Source organism: Seriola lalandi, unplaced genomic scaffold, assembly GCF_002814215.2.
Source record: "Seriola lalandi dorsalis isolate HSWRI2012SDOR001 ecotype SW California unplaced genomic scaffold, Sedor1 jcf7180002054972, whole genome shotgun sequence".
Classification (NCBI taxonomy): domain Eukaryota; kingdom Metazoa; phylum Chordata; class Actinopteri; order Carangiformes; family Carangidae; genus Seriola; species Seriola lalandi.
The window spans coordinates 6,402,501-6,411,551 of NW_019525660.1; positions in this window are offsets into that span (position 1 = coordinate 6,402,501).

Here is a 9,051-nt window from a genome sequence, read left to right on the forward strand (position 1 = left end):
TTTAATTACAAAAGAGTATCTGTTCATACTTTAGTACTGTGCCTCTCCTGTCCTGTTAAAAGTTTGTGAATACATGTTTCAAAGGTAACACAGTCCCATCATTTACATTCAATAAGGAATTTATTCTTGTGCAAGCAAATGGTAAATAACTTCTGATAGGGAGTTTTGACTGAATTTACATACTGTACTTTTGCTGTTATTTCCTATGGTGTTTATAGAAATATGAACACACACAAACACACACACACATTAAGAATGCGATTGATCAGCCACCGATTTTCATAAAAAATACGTGATCAGTAGATCAGCATTAATGCTTTTAATTAACGATCACCTTAAAACCGATCACCTGTGGTTAACTCTCTGGTGTCTGCAGCTGAGAGAAGCACTGTGTGCTGTGTAGTGTAGTCCCACCTCCCACCTTGTTCACTGCGCTGACGCATGACAGGCCACCGACACAAAACAACATGTCAGCCGTGTGGAACTTTAACAGTGTGTAAGACTGATCGGTATTGGATGTGGATCTGTGGATATATGTGTACACACACACACACACACACACACACACACACACACACACACACATATATATATATATATATATATATATGTACACATCTCACGGGAGCAGGTTGCTCATGTCCAGGCTGATCGAGGTCTGCTGTGATTTATCACGGTAATAGACAGACAGACATATAAACACCTGCCAAAGTTCTCAAAACCGCCTCTCTGGTAATTCCTTATAAAATAGGTGTCTGCATGACCACTTTTTGCCATGATGACACTCACACACACAGACAGACACACACACACACACAGACTGACAAAGTGAAAACAATACCACCAACACTATCATGGCTGGTAAACAGTTCCAGTCATTACTTTAAAGGATAGTTCTGGTTTATTTCAATATAGCATATTTCCTGTAAATGTAATGTAAATGTAATGGTTGTGGTAACTTTGTTCGCACAACCTATCTCCACCACCACTATAGAGATTCGGGGAAATAAGAAAAAATGTGTATATCAGGGCAATCAGGGTTATCCTGTTGCTTTCCAAATACACTGGATTTTTACATGAATTATCTCAAACACTTGTCTCTAAGTCTGATCAAAAGTAAACACAGATTGTGTCCAACTGGAATGGCCATAATGCTAACTTAAGAAATCTGCATCTGGAGCAAATGGCTGCACATGCCCTGGTTCCTGTTTCCATGTGTGAAGATGTGTTTTTAAGTTTTCTGCAGAAACTTAAATATCTTATGCAGTGGTGGATTATCCTGTCAACTATTATCATGAATGTGATGATGAGATGGTCAACTGTATTTATCTGTATAAACAGACAAGGAGCTAAATGAAATGGAAGAGGAGATATGGAGGATGGAGGCAGGGACAGAAAGGCAACGGGACTGGACTGGAGCCGTTCCTGGGACCTGTTCATTCCAGACTTGCAAAAATAGCTGTGTCCTTGGATGAGAGCAATCCCATAGCTTTATCTACAAGGAATTGTTTCTGCAGTGCTCATCAACCTTGTAGTTCTGGAAACTTTTTCTTTACCTAACCAAAATCAATGCAACAAAGACAGAGGCAGGCTGGACAAACACTCAGCTCTCCATACAGTAAGAAAACAGACACTATGTGAGGGATTACAATACGTGTCACACCAGCAATATATATTAGCATCTGTTGTATTCCTGAGCTGAAATTACAACAGTAGCTGTAGTTTCAATTGTGTTGGATAATTAGTGTATAACATCTCAGGGCAGTGTTATATTCTCCTCTTTGTATAATATGACTCAGCAGGTGTTGAACATGAATGGAAAGCCACATCAGTCAACCGTTGCCATAGAGATGCCCACAGTTTTTACAAATGTGGACCAAAATTGTTTCATCCACTTTTGAAAAATGGACATATATGCACAGTAGTTGCAGTATCATTATAATAATAAAATTGGAACTTACAAATTTTAGGTTGGATTCAAGCATGTCTCTTTGAATGACCTTGATAGCAAAGGTTTTCTAACATTAACTATAACCTTTAGCAAGTACCTTTAGTTTACAAATTCTAATCATATGAGGTCAAAAAAAAACATCAGTCATTTTTGGTTCCGTCCAAAAGGTAATTTTATAAGGCAAGAAAAACTATTGTGTCATTTAGGTGTGAGGCGTTGTTTCAAGACCTGAGCACAGGTTCAGCTGAGCTGAAGAGAGATTAAGCTGACCTAAGCACAGGTTAAACAGACTACAAGCAAACTTTAAAGAAAGGATATAATTTGATATTTAACCAAAAATACAACTTATCAACAAAACTTTTAAAATGCAGTATGAATTAACCTTGACCTGACTTACACTCCCTCCTTTAACTGACAGCACTTCAGTCACTGATTTGACAAAAGCCCTGATCTGAGGACTACATTTTTCAACTAGACTGATGTTAGTACTTTATCATATCTTCATCAGTTACGATTGGCCTCCCAGAAATGTCAAATATGGGTCTGTAGAGATCATGTATGAACCACATACTTTCAGAGACATAAGCTTCCTTTCAGCTATGAGTCAAGAGACACACGTTCCCCCTCGTCAGCTTGTCCTGTTTGCCCACTGATGTACCACGACATTTGCTTACAGCGCAAAAAGAAAACGTATCAGCGAGTCAGCCACCAACCTGAAGTCATCACCGAGGCCACGGTACATTGCAAGTGACACAAAGTCAGAACCCAAAATCTCAGTATAGACAGGGCTAAATCTTTCATGAATTTATCATTTCTTATTCATAACAACTCTCTATCCACAATTTCTTTTTTCCCCCCCAACAGATCTGCAACTGACAAGGGAGGTCCTTGGTGAGTGACCTTGTGGGTGCAGTTAAAGTTAGAAAGTGCAGAGCTTATTCAAAACATCACTAGAGGAAACTGTTGTGACAGGGCAGCCCTGCAGTAAGCCATGCTCTGTTTAATAGCTGTTAGCCATGCATGAAAAATATACAGTACAGATTAGATAAGTGACTATCACTTAAATGATTCGCCTGTGGACTCCAGCATAGGGGGATTGGTGGGGCATATTACCTTTCCTAATACCAATTCCATCATATCATGGTCTAACCATCTGTCAGTGTTTGTATAACCTTTCAGATTCATTTCTCTCCAGCTGGTTCACAACACTTTCAAGGGACACTAAGTTTAATAGTTTCTGTATCATTTTACTGCCAGATCTTTGCAAGTCCCTCTGTCCTTTCAATCACTCTTTCCTTTATATTTAGTTCTCACTTTCCTCTTTTTATTCATCTCTCTCTCACTCAGTGCTGGGTAAATTGATCCAGTGTCTGTGTGTGATGCCTCTGAGTTAAGCCTAAAACAAAAGACTGTTGAGGTCAAAGACCTCCACCATGACCCCCCAGACGCACCCACCCACACACACACGCACAAACAAACACACACACACACGCACAAACAAACACACACACACACACACACACACCCTTCACCAAAATATATATATATACACACTAAATCTTACCTCACCAAGTTTTTACATGATGCAAAGAAGTGCTTATCAAATGTTTGGATGAGGTGCAGTTGCATTCAAAACTCCCTCTCTCTTTTTTTTTATCATGTTTCATGTTGCATAGTTTACTATCTCAAGGTCTTACAGAAACACTCAGCTCTCCAAAATTAATTTATTGCACACATAACATAAACATCATAAACATTAACAGGCAGCAGGGTGAATTGTGATCTCTACATTCACAACGAGTAGATCAAATTAATGGTTTAAACTATGGTTTCCTTTTGGTAAACTGTTCAGTGCAGATTAGCAGCCTACTTCAGCTGGGGGAAGTTCGGGGCACACAGGGGTGAAGTGGAGCTTTGGTTCTGGAGTTGAAGAGAAGTTAGGCCGTGACTACAAAGGCACCAAAGAGCACCTGATTCCCCTTAATTCCTCTTAACAGAGCCTGAGAGACAGAAAGAGACAAGGACGGCTGAACAAAGGCCTGGGCGAAGTTTTCTAAACTTTGCCTTTAAAGGGCTAAAGTACTATGTTTATTAATGCCAGTCAACCCGCCTTTAAAAACAACAGGCCAAGTGGTTAAATTGCCCCTTTCATTAAAGCATCTGAATGCACACATCCCAAAAGAAGCACTACAATTTTCCGTCATATTTTGGAGAGAACACTTGTCTCCTCAACACTCGTCTGTTGAGGTGTATTTCCAGTCTATTAAAACTTTACGGCCTGTGTAAACGTCTCCTAACACCTGCTGGAGATGATTGTGGATTCAAGAGACAAATGTGTGTTGTGAACACACACATACTGTATGTGCTTCCGTTTACAAATTTAAGATGGTGTTCTTTGTAATAGTCACTATGAGATTTAATGAAGAGCAAAAGCTTCTCAGTCATTCATCCTTTGTTGCTGTACCTTAACTGTTTAATATTTATTTTCTTTTAAACAGAGACTCACAAAATATTTTTTTTTCCAGCACCAGACCAACAGTTCATTGATGATTTCTCATTGTGTTGACTTTTCCAGTGAAACAAAAAACCCCTATCACAGACAAACAAGGAATCCGGTCACTTTACCTGTGTTGGACATTGTCAGTACAACATTGCATGTCATTGATATTATATCAATTGAGTCTTTATAAACCCCAGTGAATAATCTCCCCTAATGCTCAGTCTGGATGCCTGGTTCTAGAGAATAAATTGGTGTATTTTCCACATCATTATCATGCCGTTCAGTTCACTGCACTTCCGCCTTGTAGATAAAAGTGTTGTCATCCTGGAAGAAATCGCAATTAGTGAAGAAATGTATCATGGGAAGAAAGTGGTAACTTAGAAACATCATGATAATGATGATTAGAATTTTATTACCATGCAAGGAAGTGCAACTCCTGCACAGTACCATGACACATTTGCAGCAATGACACACACACTAAAATAAATATCACAAATCATTCACATTAGCTGTGGTTACTTGCACTCGTTTTTTTCCCTACTTGGTGATAGATGGATATCCATCATCTGTTCATGTATTACAAACAAACTTTTTTTGGGAAGGGGAGAAACATACGTCACGCATTAACATGAAGAAAGTAATCAGGTTAAATCGTTTACATGGTACAATTTTTCTTATGATTGGTTTATGAAAAAGTTTGAGCTACCCCTCTGCATCCAACTAAAATTTGAATCGGTTTGGGCCTGTTTATTCTGGTGTTTATATGGAGCATTTTTATTCTGTTAATTCTGACTTTTAAACTGAATATAATTGGAATATTACACTCCATGTAAACAGACCTATTGAGTATGACATTTCCCTTTCTGTCTTTTTGCTCTTAGTTTTAGTGAATGTTTAGCTTAATTCAAGAAATTGAAGTCTTCACAGTATTCAGAACTTGTCTCGTGTGGCTGTGATTTATTTTACACCAGTTTTGTCTTTGTTTTGGCCTCTACTGGATTTTAACTCTCTGAGATTGACAAAACAAGACTAGGTCAAAACTTAGTACCTGGCTGGACCGCGTATAGGAAATCAAGATTTTATAACCATGATATTGCCACAATATTGCAGTAATGGAGACGAGTCCAGCCACGTGCTAGGTTTATACCCAGTCTTGTTTGAAAAAATTGAACCTGTGTGTGCCAAATCATTTTGAAAGAGCAACGGCCAAAGCGGAAACTCCAACTCAGTCACATGGCATTTGGCTGACCAATGTGGGAAATATGATCACTCACTCAGTCAGTCAGGGACATTCACAGTTACAGAGCTGGCCCTGCTGTTGTGGTCCAGCCAAAAAGTCTGGAATTAAGATAAATATCTGATTTTTTTTTTTTTAAATTACACATTATATAGACTGTTTCTATTATTTCGCCCATCCTATTTCTATCAGTTAAGCTTGGCTAAACACCACAGACTTCATTCTGCAAAATGATCACACAATAAATAAACGTGTCTGAAACTGTTTCAAAACAAACTGAACATCAGAACCATCATGATGGAAGATTTATTACAGGACTTTTGGATTAGACTGCGTTAGTTTTAGCTAGGTGTTTCTAATAAAATGTGGAACGACTCTATAGCCTCTTTGTCTTGACTTGTGTACTCACATGGTCAAAACTGTTCTTATTAAAAAAGAACTCTCAGTTTTATTCGTTTTTCTGAAGTGACAACATCCCCTACATAAGCATTCTTCAGGGAGACCTGACTTTTTGGTTCCAACTAATGTCAGAGCAGTAATTGGTGCAAAATGTGTGCGGGCACTCACGAAAAATGTTTGTTATATCACCTCAGCTCCGACAGCCACAGCAAAGCAGCTGGTGACGTTGTTAGCCTCTGCTTTTGTGGGATATGAACACTCACCACATTACTCCATGACTCCATACATAATTCTGTGTCATGGTGATTCCAATTATAGGGTAACATGGAGCACTGAGGTTACAGGACTACCGATTCCTGTTTGCTTTTGCAACCTGGTCATTTGCCATTACCACCACTGGACCCCTAGAGTTAGCTAGACCCCCTCCTTCATATAACGTGGTATGGACACAGCACTGAGTGTGCAGGAGTAACGTCCAGTGGGAATCAGAGCTAATGTTAGCAAGCAATGCTTCTGGTTTCCAAAGAGTGAAAGCTAGCCAACTTACCTAATGTTGAAAAGGGACAGGTGGCTTAAATCACTTATGGTACATGATCAACACCACAGGCTTCATTTTCACCACACAAGCACAACGAGAAGTCAGTCTATGCACTGTGTGGATGTCTCCAGGTGCACCTGCTACTTTGGTTCATGTGCACAAAGAGGAAAAGGGCTGGGTGAGGTGGAATAATGATCTGAGGGTGAGGTGATTTATATATACAACTTCAGAGAGTCCCATCCCTGATCTCATAGCTCTGAAACAGCTGAGCTAATTACAGTAGTGCATGAAGACAATGACAAATGAAGACCTGGCCTGTGCAGGAAATCCGATCGCTGTCTGATTAAAGTGTCAATTCTAAGCGCAACATCTGAGTCCCTCCTATGTACCATGCATGATGAACTTGTCACAAAACTACCACATAGACCGTGAAAGTGAATATCAAGATGAGTAAAATAGCAAACTCTCAGAGTGCTGACTGTTGCACCAAAAGCAAAATAAGGCCATATGTGTACTTGTTGAAAAATAGCAAAATACCTTGTGTATCAACATTCACAGCTACACAGGGCTATGACATGCAACAGTTAGTAGCAGACTACAAAACAATGCATGTCCCTGCAAAGCCGGCTCTCAAATGTCAGTCAGCCGCCGCCTGCACAAAGGACTGAAGCTTATACACTATTTCCATAAAAGGTTTTATCCCGTTTTGAAAAATAGAGCAAATGTGCACAATAGCTCAAGAATAATTATCATTTATATTCCCTTACAAAAATTAAAAAAATTCCCCCAGTTGAAACCTATTAGTAGTAATATAATATTCCAAATTCTTCTGTGGTATGTTCACAGAATGTTTTTTTTTTTTTATCTCTTTTCATCTTCAACAAGTTTGCACTTGAAAAAGAGATTTTCAGCTTAGGAAGCAATGTTTTTGGATTAAAATGTAGTTCGACCTTTATTGAGTTCTTGCCTCAGTGTTTACTTTGGATCAGGTCTCTGTTAAAGTGATGTGGACTACAGCCTTGACTCTAGCCTTGCTAGATGCATGTGTGTTGAGCTGTAATGTATGTATGCACCCTACGGCCTCCATGAATGACACTCCATTGCTTTTCATAAGACTAACCTGCAGCTCTGTATTTGCCAGCACGTTTATGACCTTCTGTGTCTGGCCTGTTGAATAAGTCTCCTCTGTACATGCTCCCACAGTCTGAGGATGAAGCTCTCAGCAATGCCCTTACAGTAACAATGCAACAGTTTTCATGCTAACTCTTTACATGCCCACAAGCAGGAATGAAATGAAATTAATATCAAAACATGCTACCATATATATACCATATATCATATTTGTCCAAAGAATCCAACAAATAAAAACGTAAGTCCCTGCTCCTGAAATACCGTAGTGATCTTTTGCATCAGAGACTCTCTTATCGAAGCTATGAAATTATATTTGTTTGACTTTACATGTTACAAATGTTGTGGCATTTATTAAGTCAGTAATGATGATGTTGCTGTACAAAGGCTTCCTGATGCCATTAGTTTTGATCTAGCGTGTCAGACTCATTCCAGTGCAGCAGCACAGTGTGTGTTTGCAAGCTTCATCATATCAAACATACTGATGATGAGTGCCTGTCGCATGTGTGCTCGGCTGTCACTACACAGCTTTAAGCCATAATTCACACTGACTCAGAATCCCAGGCCTGCTGGGATACAGTGTAAATACATTATCCCACAAGAAAAAAAAAGACATTTGTGGCTGTGGCTTGTCTTGTTGCTAAATACTGTACATCATTTTTATGAGCTGAAAAAACACCAGGCGGGTATTTTACTTTTTAGCCTTATAATCTGATGAAAACCTTTCTATAGCTCAAAGATCGATCTTGGTCCTTTCACAGAGTGAGTTATGTGTACACTTTATTGTTATCTATGTTGTGCATGGGCATCAATTTTGTTACTTGTGTCATAGTCATAATGTAAATAAATATAACAATGTTAACACTTCAGGAATTCAGGAAATGCTGCTATAGGTCATATCAGAAGGTTGGAAAAAACAATCTGAAGGCTGAAAGAACAAAAAAATAAGACATTAAAGAGCAATTTTATTTTTACTGACCTTTAATTTTGACCTTTCAATTTCACTGCCACAGTGATGTAGAACTGAAATCCAGGGGTCAATGATGAGTGTGATTTCAGGTGAGACAAAGTGCATATGTGTCCACACCCAGTAACATCAAGCACTGATGCGAGGTGTGGTCAGACTTGAAACCAGAAATGCTGTTAATTTACTCCTCAATAAAATAACAGTCCCAGCAGGATACTTGAATCCTTTAAATGTTCAAGGCAAGACAAAAGGAAACTGTGCTAGTCATTAAACACAACTTGGTCATGTGGAATAAACAGTTTTACCCCACTGACTGACTCAGCAGCTGAGG